Below are 16,166 nucleotides of genomic sequence, written 5' to 3'. Positions count from 1 at the left end.
TTCCTAATTGATGGAGAAAGGTCTGGTGGCAAGAAAAGCTGCTTCTAGGAGGTTGTCAAGTGTTTTCGCTCGACGATTCCATTCTTGGGTGGTTGGTTTGGCCCTTGTTCCTGTAACTCGAATCCTAGCCCGGTATATCCCATTTTAATTTTACACCATTGTGAACCTTACGCCTTTTTTACTCTCTGATCGAGGTTCTCGGCATTGAAAAATCTTCGTAAACTAAATCACACGTGTATATGTTGACATTTAAGAGATATACAGTCAAGAAAATCAAGGGCAATGGTGATATATATGCGGATTAGACACCAAAAAAAACACTCAACAAATGGCTACAATTTAAGGAATGTGTTTAGTGACGGCATCAGATTCCTAATTGATGGAGAAAGGTCTGGTGGCAAGAAAAGCTGCTTCTAGGAGGTTGTCAAGTGTTTTCGCTCGACGATTCCATTCTTGGGTGGTTGGTTTGGCCCTTGTTCCTGTAACTCGAATCCTAGCCCGGTATATCCCATTTTAATTTTACACCATTGTGAACCTTACGCCTTTTTTACTCTCTGATCGAGGTTCTCGGCATTGAAAAATCTTCGTAAACTAAATCACACGTGTATATGTTGACATTTAAGAGATATACAATCAAGAAAATCAAGGGCAATGGTGATATATATGCGGATTAGACACCAAAAAAAACACTCAACAAATGGCTACAATTTAAGGAATGTGTTTAGTGACGGCATCAGATTCCTAATTGATGGAGAAAGGTCTGGTGGCAAGAAAAGCTGCTTCTAGGAGGTTGTCAAGTGTTTTCGCTCGACGATTCCATTCTTGGGTGGTTGGTTTGGCCCTTGTTCCTGTAACTCGAATCCTAGCCCGATATATCCCATTTTAATTTTACACCATTGTGAACCTTACGCCTTTTTTACTCTCTGATCGAGGTTCTCGGCATTGAAAAATCTTCGTAAACTAAATCACACGTGTATATGTTGACATTTAAGAGATATACAATCAAGAAAATCAAGGGCAATGGTGATATATATGCGGATTAGACACCAAAAAAAACACTCAACAAATGGCTACAATTTAAGGAATGTGTTTAGTGACGGCATCAGATTCCTAATTGATGGAGAAAGGTCTGGTGGCAAGAAAAGCTGCTTCTAGGAGGTTGTCAAGTGTTTTCGCTCGACGATTCCATTCTTGGGTGGTTGGTTTGGCCCTTGTTCCTGTAACTCGAATCCTAGCCCGGTATATCCCATTTTAATTTTACACCATTGTGAACCTTACGCCTTTTTTACTCTCTGATCGAGGTTCTCGGCAATGAAAAATATTCGTAAACTAAATCACACATGTATATGTTGACATTTAAGAGATATACAATAAATAAAATCAAGGGCATTGGTGATATATATGCGGATTAGACACCAAAAAAAACACTCAACAAATGGCTAAAATTTAAGGAATGTGTTTAGTGCCAGCATCCGATTACTAATTGATGGAGAAAGGTCTGGTGGCAAGAAAGGCTACTTCTAGGAGGTTGTCAAGTGTTTTCGCTTAACGATTTCATTCTTGGGTGGTTGGTTTGGCACTTGTTCCTGCAACTCGAATCCTAGCCCGGTATATCCCATTTTAATTTTACACCATTGTTAACCTTACTCCTTTTTTTACTCTCTGATCGAGGTTCTCGGCAATGAAAAATCTTCGTAAACTAAATCACACGTGTATATGTTGATATTTAAGAGATATACAATCAAGAAAATCAAGGGCAATGGTGATATATATGCGGATTCGACAACAAAAAAAACACTCAACAAATGGCTACAATTTAAGGAATGTGTTTAGTGATAGCATCAAATTCCTAATTGATGGAGAAAGGTCTGGAGGCAAGAAAAGCTGCTTCTAGTAGGTTGTCAACTGTTTTCGCTAGACGATTCCATTCTTGGGTGGTTGTTTTGACACTTGTTCCAGCAACTAGAATCCTAGCCCGGTATATCCCATTTTAATTTTACACCATTGTTAACCTTACGCCTTTTTTACTCTCTGATCGAGGTTCTCGGCAATGAAAAATCTTCGTAAACTAAATCACACGTGTATATGTTGACATTTGAGAGATATATAATCAAGAAAATCAAGGGCAATGGTGATATATATGCGGATTAGACACAAAAAAAACACTCAACAAATGGCTACAATTTAAGGAATGTGTTTAGTGACAGCATCAGATTCCTAATTGATCGAGAAAGGTCTGGTGGCAAGAAAAGCTGCTTCTAGGAGGGTGTCAAGTGTTTTCGCTCGACGATTTCCATTCTTGGGTGGTTGGTTTGGCAGTTGTTGCTGTAACTCGAATCCTAGCCCGGTATATCCCATTTTAATTTTACACCATTGTTAACCTTACGCCTTTTTTACTCTATGATCGAGGTTCTCGGCATTGAAAAATCTTCGTAAACTAAATCACACGTGTATATGTTGACATTTAAGAGATATACAATCAAGAAAATCAAGGGCAATGGTGATATATATGCGGATTAGACACCAAAAAAAACACTCAACAAATGGCTACAATTTAAGGAATGTGTTTAGTGACAACATCAGATTCCTAATTGATGGAGAAAGGTCTGGTGGCAAGAAAAGCTGCTTCTAGGAGGTTGTCAAGTGTTTTCGCTCGACGATTCCATTCTTGGGTGGTTGGTTTGGCCCTTGTTCCTGTAACTCGAATCCTAGCCCGGTATATCCCATTTTAATTTTACACCATTGTTAACCTTACGCCTTTTTTACTCTCTGATCGAGGTTCTCGGCATTGAAAAATCTTCGTAAACTAAATCACACATGTATATGTTGACATTTAAGAGATATACAGTCAAGAAAATCAAGGGCAATGGTGATATATATGCGGATTAGACACCAAAAAAAACACTCAACAAATGGCTAAAATTTAAGGAATGTGTTTAGTGACGGCATCAGATTCCTAATTGATGGAGAAAGGTCTGGTGGCAAGAAAAGCTACTTCTAGGAGGTTGTCAAGTGTTTTCGCTCGACGATTCCATTCTTGGGTGGTTGGTTTGGCACTTGTTCCTGTAACTCGAATCCTAGCCCGGTATATCCCATTTTAATTTTACACCATTGTGAACCTTACGCCTTTTTACTCTCTGATCGAGGTTCTCGGCAATGAAAAATCTTCGTAAACTAAATCACACGTGTATATGTTGACATTTAAGAGATATACAATCAAGAAAATCAAGGGCAATGGTGATATATATGCGGATTAGACACCAAAAAAACACTCAACAAATGGCTACAATTTAAGGAATGTGTTTAGTGACAGCATCAGAATCCTAATTGATGGAGAAAGGTCTGGTGGTAAGAAAAGCTGCTTCTAGGAAGTTGTCAAGTGTTTTCGCTCGACGATTCCATTCTTGGGTGGTTGGTTTGGCACTTGTTCCTGCAACTCGAATCCTAGCCCGATATATCCCATTTTAATTTTACACCATTGTTAACCTTACGCCATTTTTACTCTCTGATCGAGGTTCTCGGCAACGAAAAATCTACGTAAACTAAATCACACGTGTATATGTTGATATTTAAGAGATATACAATCAAGAAAATCAAGGGCAATGGTGATATATATGCAGATTAGACACCAAAAAAAACACTCAACAAATGGCTACAATTTGAGGAATGTGTTTAGTGACAGCATCAGATTCCTAATTGTGGAGAAAGGTCTGGTGGCAAGAAAAGCTGTTTCTAGGAGGTTGTCAAGTGTTTTCGCTCGACGATTCCATTCTTGGGTGGTTGGTTTGGCACTTGTTCCTGCAACTCGAATCCTAGCCCGATATATCCCATTTTAATTTTACACCATTGTGAACCTTACGCCTTTTTTACTCTCTGATCGAGGTTCTCGGCATTGAAAAATCTACGTAAACTAAATCACACGTGTATATGTTGACATTTAAGAGATATACAATCAAGAAAATCAAGGGCAATGGTGATATATATGCAGATTAGACACCAAAAAAAACACTCAACAAATGGCTACAATTTAAGGAATGTGTTTAGTGACAGCATCAGATTCCTAATTGATGGAGAAAGGTCTGGTGGCAAGAAAAGCTGTTTCTAGGAGGTTGTCAAGTGTTTTCGCTCGACGATTCCATTCTTGGGTGGTTGGTTTGGCACTTGTTCCTGTAACTCGAATCCTAGCCCGGTATATCCCATTTTAATTTTACACCATTGTTAACCTTACGCCTTTTTTACTCTCTGATCGAGGTTCTCGGCATTGAAAAATATTCGTAAACTAAATCACACATGTATATGTTGACATTTAAGAGATATACAATCAAGAAAATCAAGGGCATTGGTGATATATATGCGGATTAGACACCCAAAAAAACACTCAACAAATGGCTAAAATTTAAGGAATGTGTTTAGTGACAGCATCCGATTACTAATTGATGGAGAAAGGTCTGGTGGCAAGAAAAGCTACTTCTAGGAGGTTGTCAAGTGTTTTCGCTTAACGATTTCATTCTTGGGTGGTTGGTTTGGCACTTGTTCCTGCAACTCGAATCCTAGCCCGGTATATCCCATTTTAATTTTACACCATTGTTAACCTTACTCCTTTTTTACTCTCTGATCGAGGTTCTCGGCAATGAAAAATCTTCGTAAACTAAATCACACGTGTATATGTTGATATTTAAGAGATATACAATCAAGAAAATCAAGGGCAATGGTGATATATATGCGGATTAGACAACAAAAAAAACACTCAACAAATGGCTACAATTTAAGGAATGTGTTTAGTGATAGCATCAAATTCCTAATTGATGGAGAAAGGTCTGGAGGCAAGAAAAGCTGCTTCTAGGAGGTTGTCAACTGTTTTCGCTAGACGATTCCATTCTTGGGTGGTTGTTTTGACACTTGTTCCAGCAACTAGAATCCTAGCCCGGTATATCCCATTTTAATTTTACACCATTGTTAACCTTACGCCTTTTTTACTCTCTGATCGAGGTTCTCGGCAATGAAAAATCTTCGTAAACTAAATCACACGTGTATATGTTGACATTTGAGAGATATATAATCAAGAAAATCAAGGGCAATGGTGATATATATGCGGATTAGACACAAAAAAAACACTCAACAAATGGCTACAATTTAAGGAATGTGTTTAGTGACAGCATCAGATTCCTAATTGATCGAGAAAGGTCTGGTGGCAAGAAAAGCTGCTTCTAGGAGGGTGTCAAGTGTTTTCGCTCGACGATTTCATTCTTGGGTGGTTGGTTTGGCAGTTGTTGCTGCAACTCGAATCCTAGCCCGGTATATCCCATTTTAATTTTACACCATTGTTAACCTTACGCCTTTTTTACTCTATGATCGAGGTTCTCGGCACTGAAAAATCTTCGTAAACTAAATCACACGTGTATATGTTGACATTTAAGAGATATACAATCAAGAAAATCAAGGGCAATGGTGATATATATGCGGATTAGACACCAAAAAAAAACACTCAACAAATGGCTACAATTTAAGGAATGTGTTTAGTGACAGCATCAGATTCCTAATTGATGGAGAAAGGTCTGGTGGCAAGAAAAGCTGCTTCTAGGAAGTTGTCAAGTGTTTTCGCTCGACGATTCCATTCTTGGGTGGTTGGTTTGGCACTTGTTCCTGCAACTCGAATCCTAGCCCGATATATCCCATTTTAATTTTACACCATTGTTAACCTTACGCCTTTTTTACTCTTTGATCGAGGTTCTCGGCAATGAAAAATCTTCGTAAACTAAATCACACATGTATATGTTGACATTTAAGAGATATACAGTCAAGAAAATCAAGGGCAATGGTGATATATATGCGGATTAGACACCAAAAAAAACACTCAACAAATGGCTACAATTTAAGGAATGTGTTTAGTGACAGCATCAGATTCCTAATTGATGGAGAAAGGTCTGGTGGCAAGAAAAGCTGCTTCTAGGAGGTTGTCAAGTGTTTTCGCTCGACGATTCATTCTTGGGTGGTTGGTTTGGCACTTGTTCCTGCAACTCGAATCCTAGCCCGGTATATCCCATTTTAATTTTACACCATTGTTAACCTTACGCCCTTTTTACTCTTTGATCGAGGTTCTCGGCAATGAAAAATCTTCGTAAAATAAATCACACGTGTATATGTTGACATTTAAGAGATATACAATCAATAAAATCAAGGGCAATGGTGATATATATGCGGATTAGACACCAAAAAAAACACTCAACAAATGGCTACAATTTAAGGAATGTGTTTAGTGACAGCATCAGATTCCTAATTGATGGAGAAAGGTCTGGTGGCAAGAAAAGCTGCTTCTAGGAGGTTGTCAAGTGTTTTCGCTCGACGATTCCATTCTTGGGTGGTTGGTTTGGCACTTGTTCCTGCAACTCGAATCCTAGCCCGATATATCCCATTTTAATTTTACACCATTGTTAACCTTACGCCTTTTTTACTCTCTGATCGAGGTTCTCGGCAACGAAAAATCTACGTAAACTAAATCACACGTGTATATGTTGATATTTAAGAGATATACAATCAAGAAAATCAAGGGCAATGGTGATATATATGCAGATTAGACACCAAAAAAAAAACACTCAACAAATGGCTACAATTTGAGGAATGTGTTTAGTGACAGCATCAGATTCCTAATTGTGGAGAAAGGTCTGGTGGCAAGAAAAGCTGTTTCTAGGAGGTTGTCAAGTGTTTTCGCTCGACGATTCCATTCTTGGGTGGTTGGTTTGGCACTTGTTCCTGCAACTCGAATCCTAGCCCGATATATCCCATTTTAATTTTACACCATTGTTAACCTTACGTCTTTTTTACTCTCTGATCGAGGTTCTCGGCAACGAAAAATCTACGTAAACTAAATCACACGTGTATATGTTGACATTTAAGAGATATACAATCAAGAAAATCAAGGGCAATGGTGATATATATGCAGATTAGACACCAAAAAAAACACTCAACAAATGGCTACAATTTGAGGAATGTGTTTAGTGACAGCATCAGATTCCTAATTGATGGAGAAAGGTCTGGTGGCAAGAAAAGCTGTTTCTAGGAGGTTGTCAAGTGTTTTCGCTCGACGATTCCATTCTTGGGTGGTTGGTTTGGCACTTGTACCTGTAACTCGAATCCTAGCCCGGTATATCCCATTTTAATTTTACACCATTGTTAACCTTACGCCTTTTTTACTCTCTGATCGAGGTTCTCGGCAATGAAAAATATTCGTAAACTAAATCACACATGTATATGTTGACATTTAAGAGATATACAATAAATAAAATCAAGGGCAGTGGTGATATATATGCAGATTAGACACAAAAAAAAAAACACTCAACAAATGGCAACAATTTAAGGAATGTGTTTAGTGACAGCATCAGATTCCTAATTGATGAAGAAAGGTCTAGTGGCAAGAAAAGCTGCTTCTAGGAGGTTGTCAAGTGTTTTCGATCGACGATTCCATTCTTGGGTGGTTGGTTTGGCACTTGTTCCTGCAACTCGAATCCTAGCCCGGTATATCCCATTTTAATTTTACACCATTGTTAACCTTACGCCTTTTTTACTCTCTGATCGAGGTTCTCGGCAATGAAAAATCTACGTAAACTAAATCACACGTGTATATGTTGACATTTCAGAGATATACAATCAAGAAAATCAAGGGCAATGGTGACATATATGCAGATTAGACACCAAAAAAAAAAAACATTCAACAAATGGCTACAATTTGAGGAATGTGTTTAGTGACGGCATCAGATTCCTAATTGATGGAGAAAGGTCTGGTGGCAAGAAAAGCTGCTTCTAGGAGGTTGTCAAGTGTTTTCGATCGACGATTCCATTCTTGGGTGGTTGGTTTGGCACTTGTTCCTGCAACTCGAATCCTAGCCCGGTATATCCCATTTTAATTTTACACCATCGTTAACCTTACGCCTTTTTTACTCTCTGATCGAGTTTCTCGGCGATGAAAAATATTCGTAAGCTAAATCACACGTGTATATGTTGACATTTAAGAGATATACAATAAATAAAATCAAGGGCAGTGGTGATATATATGCAGATTAGACACAAAAAAAACACTCAACAAATGGCTACAATTTGAGGAATGTGTTTAGTGACAGCATCAGATTCCTAATTGATGAAGAAAGGTCTGGTGGCAAGAAAAGCTGCTTCTAGGAGGTTGTCAAGTGTTTTCGATCGACGATACCATTCTTGGGTGGTTGGTTTGGCACTTGTTCCTGCAACTCGAGTCCTAGCCCTGTATATCCCATTTTAATTTTACACCATTGTTAACCTTACGCCTTTTTTACTCTTTGATCGAGGTTCTCGGCAATGAAAAATCTTCGTAAACTAAATCACACGTGTATATGTTGACATTTAAGAGATATACAATCAATAAAATCAAGGGCAATGTTGATATATATGCGGATTAGACACCAAAAAAAACACTCAACAAATGGCTACAATTTAAGGAATGTGTTTAGTGACAGCATCAGAATCCTAATTGATGGAGAAAGGTCTGGTGGCAAGAAAAGCTGCTTCTAGGAGGTTGTCAAGTGTTTTCCCTCGACGATTCCGTTCTTGGGTGGTTGGTTTGGCATTTGTTCCTGCAACTCGAATCCTAGCCCGGTATATCCCATTTTAATTTTACACCATTGTTTACCTTACGCCTTTTTACTCTCTGATCGAGGTTCTCGGCAATGAAAAATCTTCGTAAACTAAATAACACGTGTATATGTTGACATTTAAGAGATATACCATCAAGAAAATCAAGGGCAATGTTGATATATTTGCGGATTAGACACCAAAAAAAACACTCAACAAATGGCTACAATTTAAGGAATGTGTTTAGTGACAGCATCAGATTCCTAATTGATGGAGAAAGGTCTGGTGGCAAGAAAAGCTACTTCAAGGAGGTTGTCAAGTGTTTGCGCTCGATGATTCCATTCTTGGTTGGTTGGTTTGGCACTTGTTCCTGCAACTCGAATCATAGCCCGGCATATCCCATTTTAATTTTACACCCTTGTTAACCTTACGCCTTTTTTACTCTCTGATCGAGGTTCTCGGCAATGTAAAATCTTCGTAAACTAAATCACACATGTATATGTTGACAATTAAGAGATATACGATCAAGAAAATCAAGGGCAATGGTGATTTATATGCGGATTAGACACCAAAAAAAAAACACTCAACAAATGACTACAATTTAAGGAATGTGTTTAGTGACAGCATCAGATTCCTAATTGATGGAGAAAGGTCTGGTGGCAAGAAAAGTTGCTTCTAGGAGGTTGTCAAGTGTTTTCGCTTGACGATTCCATTCTTGGGTGGTTGGTTTGGCACTTGTTCCTGCAACTCGAATCCTAGCCCGGTATATCCCATTTTAATTTTACACCATTGTTAACCTTATGCCTTTTTTACTCTCTGATCGAGGTTCTCGGCAATGAAAAATCTACGTAAACTAAATCACACGTGTATATGTTGACATTTAAGAGATATACAATCAAGAAAATAAAGGGCAATGGTGATATATATGCAGATTAGACACCAAAAAAAAAAACACTCAACAAATGGCTACAATTTAAGGAATGTGTTTAGTGACAGCATCAGATTCCTAATTGATGGAGAAAGGTCTGGTGGCAAGAAAAGCTATTTCTAGGAGGTTGTCAAGTGTTTTCGCTCGACGATTCCATTCTTGGGTGGTTGGTTTGGCACTTGTTCCTGCAACTCGAATCCTAGCCCGGTATATCCCTTTTTAATTTTACACCATTGTTAACCTTACGCCTTTTTTACTCTCTGATCGAGGTTCTCGGCAATGAAAAATCTACGTAAACTAAATCACACGTGTATATGTTGACATTTAAGAGATATATAATCAAGAAAATCAAGGGCAATGGTGATATATATGCAGATTAGACACCAAAAAAAACACTCAACAAATGGCTACAATTTTAGGAATGTGTTTAGTGACAGCATCAGATTCCTAATTGATGGAGAAAGGTCTGGTGGCAAGAAAAGCTGCTTCTAGGAGGTTGTCAAGTGTTTTCGCTCGACGATTCCATTCTTGGGTGGTTGGTTTGGCACTTGTTCCTGCAACTCGAATCCTAGCCCGGTATATCCCATTTTAATTTTACACCATTGTTAACCTTACGCCTCTTTTACTCTCTGATCGAGGTTCTCGGCAATGAAAAATCTTCGTAAACTAAATAACACGTGTATATGTTGACATTTAAGAGATATACAATCAAGAAAATCAAGGGCAATGTTGATATATATGCATTCCATTCATGGGTGGTTGGTTTGGCACTTGTTCCTGCAACTCGAATCCTAGCCCGGTATATCCCATTTTAATTTTACACCATTGTTAACCTTACGCCTCTTTTACTCTCTGATCGAGGTTCTCGGCAATGAAAAATCTTCGTAAACTAAATAACACGTGTATATGTTGACATTTAAGAGATATACAATCAAGAAAATCAAGGGCAATGTTGATATATATGCAGATTAGACACCAAAAAAAAAAAAACACTCAACAAATGGCTACAATTTGAGGAATGTGTCTAGTGACAGCATCAGATTCCTAATTGATGGAGAAAGGTCTAGTGGCAAGAAAAGCTGCTTCTAGGAGGTTGTCAAGTGTTTTCGCTCAACGATTCTGTCACGACCCCCGACCCCATCCTAGCCGGAATCGGAAGCCGCGAGCAGTCCAGTGGTACCGGTGATTATTTTGAAAAACATTGTAGCGGAAATTTCATCAGGACCGTGAGTTAGGAAAATATCAGAGTTTAGAAACACCGGATTTTAAATAGATGGAATAAATTCCATGTTTTACAAAGGTAGCTTTTAGTAAAAACAATATTTCTTAATTTGATTTAATTAATAACATAAGCCACTTCTTGAAGTCCTTCAGTGTCGGATCCAATCCTTACTCCAATCTACTGTAATTACCTGAAAAGCGTTTTAAAAAGGTTTTGTCAGCGGGAAATACTGAGTGAGTTCATTCATTTTACTGAAAACGACACATTTGTTATAATTCACAGTATTAAGAGTTTTTACATATGTTTATTATCAACCAACTTTCAAGAATAGGTATTTGTCATAGACCAGCTCTGTGACTGTGGTCATATCACCATTGGCTGTCCCAATGAGTGACGTATGTCACCTTAGGCTCGCCCACCTAATGTGAAGGAAACAATAATAATAATACTGTGCACAATACCCCACATACCGGCTGTAATTTGGTGATTACATAAACTTAATCACTGTAATTATAACTTTTGGAAAATGATTTGGAGTATTGTAAAACAGTTAATAAAAAGAAGAATGACTCATAAACTGTGAGAAAAGAGTTTGTAAAAGGGGAATGACTCACTTTATAATCATGTAGATTCATACGGCCAAAGTTTAGTCTACAGATAAGCCTTGATATATTGCAGATTTATATAGGCAGAGCTTAGCCTATTGATTTAGCCTTGTAACCTAGTGCATACGAACTAGGTAGGTAACTTAATACAACAATTACGATAACTCACGAGATCAAATTCTCACAACGAACGACAAAGTGCGATACTTAAACATCCATCGAATTAACGACGAACGACAAAGTATGATACTTAAACATCCATCGAATTAACGACGAACGACAAAGTATAACCCTAATGTGGGTGGCACTTAAACATCCATTGGATATATTGATCGGTCGGAAAATGAATCGTAATAGCGATCGAGTTATTACCCTGTATCGTAGCAGCACCCCCCTATACTAATTAGTGATTTGGAGACTGTTTCTACTATAACTCGGAGTATAATTTGAATTTGATTGTCGAACGAACGCACACTTGCAAGTCCCACTGCCCTCTATTTATATCTGAAAATGGTCCCTCCCGCGTGTCGCGACAGCGACACATGCACCTGTCGCGTGGCGCGGGGAATACACTTTTAACATAAGGTTGCCACGTCTCTTGGTAGTCTAGCTGAGTCGACGGTTCGTGAAAATTTGAATTACACGTAAAACTGTGATGATAATATCGAATGGGAAATGCCCCCCCTGAGTTTTAGGGGCCCTGATCCTGATTCTGATTGCTATGAAAATTTTAGGAGTTGTGAAGGATTACTTGGGTGTCTCAACTAGGGTTTCCTATTGAGTAAATAAAATAATAGGTATGAGAGTTGTTTACAAAATAGAATAATAGTTTTGGGTAAATCACAAAAAAGGAAATAAAACGGTGAGAAAAGAGAATGGACCTACTTTGTAACTTTAGGGTTTAATTAGAAAACCTCCTGGTATAAATTTTGAGGTATAACTTTTGAGATATAGAAAATATATAATGCACTCGTGGTAAGTATAGTACCCCTAAATCAACCTTGTCCCGATGTCCCGAGACAGAATCCTAACGAACTTAGTCGGGCAGAGCCCTGACATGCGCTATGGGACTCAGATCAATCGGAAAGGGTAGCGGTGATCGGGAGTTACAATACTTAAAACGAGGCATAACCTTATTATTATTATTATAGGTAGAATATGGAAATTTTGAGAGTGAGTTCGAGAGATGAGGAGAGTTTAGAAAGCTGCCTTATGCTATTTATAGGTGAAAATGCAATTGCTACTTACAGAATGCAAAGACACGTAGCACCAAACAACACACGTAGCCTAATAAACATATTAATTCATGTTACACCTATTTTGAAATTTTCATAATTTGCCTTCACATGTACACGTAGCATATGAATTAAATATTTATCATTTTGATTTTTTTTTATTTTATTATTTATCATTACTTACGTATACTTTTAATCTAAAGTATGTTTATTATTATTTTATTAGTTTATATATTATAATTAATTTAACTGGTTTACTTATTTGGCGCTTATAACTTATAAAATATAACGTTTTATAAAATAATGAATATGTCATCAGAACGAGAATATTTTTGTCTACATTTGGGTCTAAGTTTATTAAAATAGAGTAGGTTCAAAATACAATGTATTTTTATAATTTAATTATTATAGGGTTCCTAGACTCGTCTAGGTACTTCATATTTCTAACAGTCGACTTACCCATAATATACCTGTCTAATAATATAAGTTTTTTATATACTTTTATTTTTATTAGATAGGTCACCCATACATAGGCCAATTATTTGGTATAATATTTCAACCAACTATATAAAATAGTGTTTAAAACTATTTGGGTTGAATATTTATATTAAAAATAAACTAGTTACTAGTTACTAGTGGTTAATAAATTTAACCATACTTATAATTTACATGATAAAAATAGGGATGTTACATCCTCCCCACCTTGTTTTAAATCTCGTCCTCGAGATTTGGGCTACGATATTTCTTTTAGAGTTATGTTACTTTTTGATCAAAAAGAATAATATTAAGGTAAATGATATCAAATCAAAATATCAAATTTTGTGACTATGAGTTGTACAATAGATAGGACTCAATGGTTCAACTGAATTAGTGTAAGAATTCAATGACAAACTAATGAGATGAAATGGTATAATTTCCAAGGTGACTAGGTTCAGGTCAAAAGATATATGATAAATAGATTTTTAAAATGAATGTGAAGGACTTTTGGAATAAAATTCTTTATTAAAAGATATCTTACTTGATTGACAACTGAGGAAGACTTAGAATTGACGGGTTCAAAAGGAAATAAAAGCATGAAAAGTGATTTGTCAAATAGTAAATTATGATATGAGAAATTCTATGTGTTGAGATGAGTGAATTGCAAAGATACACCAAAGGACAATAGAGTTAGTGTATTAGAGTTCCAAGTTGTTTTAAATTGTGAAATAATGTGATAGTATATTATTAGTGACTATATTTTTCATACTATGTCATAGAGATGGAAATATAATAAGAACAAGTTGTTTTGGCATGACCAACTATTATATTATATTACTAAAGCAAATGTAATATATATTATTTGTTTCACATTATATGTAAACGGTTACCACTTTCAAATAAATATTTTAGTATTTTACTATACTATGTAAAATAACTTATATTTACTATGTAATATAGATTACAAAATACCGCAACGAAGTTATTACATTTACAAAATATTTTAATATTATTATTTTGTAAAAGAAATCACTATTATTTATAACGTTAAATGAAAGTTATAAATAAAGGTGTAAAAATATTTATTGTACAAAAGTACTTGTAAAATAATTTGTAAATATATATCACTTAATGGGTCGATTCTATGTGATTACTTATTTTTATCTTGAAACCATATAACGTTGTGAATGTATTTACAAATGTTGTAAATAAGTGAAAACAGGGACTATTCTTTATATATTATAATGTTCTCTTAACCCAACGTAGTTGATGACTACGATATTATTCTTATATGGTTATTTTCTGGCCAGAGTATTATGGTACAAAACATGTGATACACAATTTTATATAATTTTATTTGTCCCTCTAATTCTTGTTATTGCTTTATGACAATATGTTTTTTTTCTTTACAGTACAAAGTAAAATATTTTTATATATAATTAAGATTTACTATTGATGACTTAATTAACTAGTCATTATCTTGGCGGATATTGGTTAGTGCTGCCTTGTTTAAGCATAGGTGGCCAGTCCATGCCTAACTAAGGCTAGGCTATTCAATATATGCCCCTGATAATAACTCTAGTATCTAAAAATAATACTAGCACTTCTGTTATTTATTACTAATAATAAAAATAAATAACTTAAATATAAACTTAAATGAGAGTATATCTCAATATAATTTTTATATATATAAAATATAAATTCTTTACCTCAATGGGTTAACAAAATTCATTAACTCGAAATCAAAGAGTCACTGTTATATAATAATGCGATTCATAGTGCAAAAAGTGAAATGATATTTGAGTTTTGATAAATCGGAATGAAGCCCTCCAGTGGTTTTCATAAAGCAAATGAATCATACTCGCAACAAACAGAGCATGCGTAACGTGTGGATTTACCAAGAATTGAAATAGATCAATATTTGCTACTATGAAAGAAATCCTCATGATATGATGACTATTAGAGGAAGTAGAAATGCGAAAGTCAACTTATTATATGCAGAAGTCAGAATTTCAACGAAAAGAAATATAAAAACTTTATCTGGAATGTTTATTAAGTGACATTATCAGGAAATGTTGAATAGAATAGAGAATTTGCAAAGGTATACGACTCCTTTTGCAGTGATAATAATTATGATTCTGATTATACTGTGAAATCTTGTTTACAAGGTACCTCAGCGAGATTTATGTCGGTTGTAGGATCATATGGCAAAGTGCTTCATTTTGATTAGTAGTTTTCTACGGACTGAATTAGCATTGGTGTCATCATGCCTAATTTATATTTTTCAAAGGTCTTTGCCGTGGAAGTCGTATGTGATATACTTTGACCTTTGTGGACATATAATTTAAGTTTCATGTGTTTTCTTGTGTATTAGCACAACTTTACCGGCTTCTTACTGGCGTTAGTAGTTTAGGGTAACGTATTGGAAATTCTTATATTTTTGATGGTGTCCCAACTTAAAGGGTTTCCATTTATTATTGTTGCTCGAGTTACGAGGTAGATGATCAAACAAAATAATGTTTGATATCGATATAGGTAAGAGATTCTTGATAAAGGAGTCTATATTTATTATTGACACATATACTTGTGCTTTATCCTTAATTATCAATTGTTATGGCATTTTGAAATTTCTTATAGATATACATATCTATATAATCATATATTTCACATACTGTAATATACATACCCTTTATAAGGTTAATGTATTTAACAGATTCTTATTTCCAAAAACAAGTCTGATATCAGACCATGATACTTATTTAGGGAAGTCTTGTCACTTGTTTGACATTTTATATACCCCATCTTACCCGGTTCGCGCCGGAGAGGTAACTTCAGTATATCCGGATAAGCTAGAGAGTCTGCTACTCTATACCCAGTTTTGCCGGAGAAATTTTCTATTTCCCATAAATAGTATCTTTTCAAAATTTTAAAAGTGCCTCTTTTATTAGAACTTTTATCCAGAATCAAGGAAATTTGTATTCCCATAATATATCTTATTCTAGACCAAATAATATCAATAAGCAAGAAGCAATTAAGTATTGTTGCCTGCTAATCGTCATTCTTATGGAATACCAATATTGTACTTATATAAGTAATTTACT

This window comes from Helianthus annuus, chromosome 15 (assembly GCF_002127325.2).
Source record: "Helianthus annuus cultivar XRQ/B chromosome 15, HanXRQr2.0-SUNRISE, whole genome shotgun sequence".
NCBI classification, from domain to species: domain Eukaryota; kingdom Viridiplantae; phylum Streptophyta; class Magnoliopsida; order Asterales; family Asteraceae; genus Helianthus; species Helianthus annuus.
Note: the sequence above shows the minus strand (reverse complement) of the source record.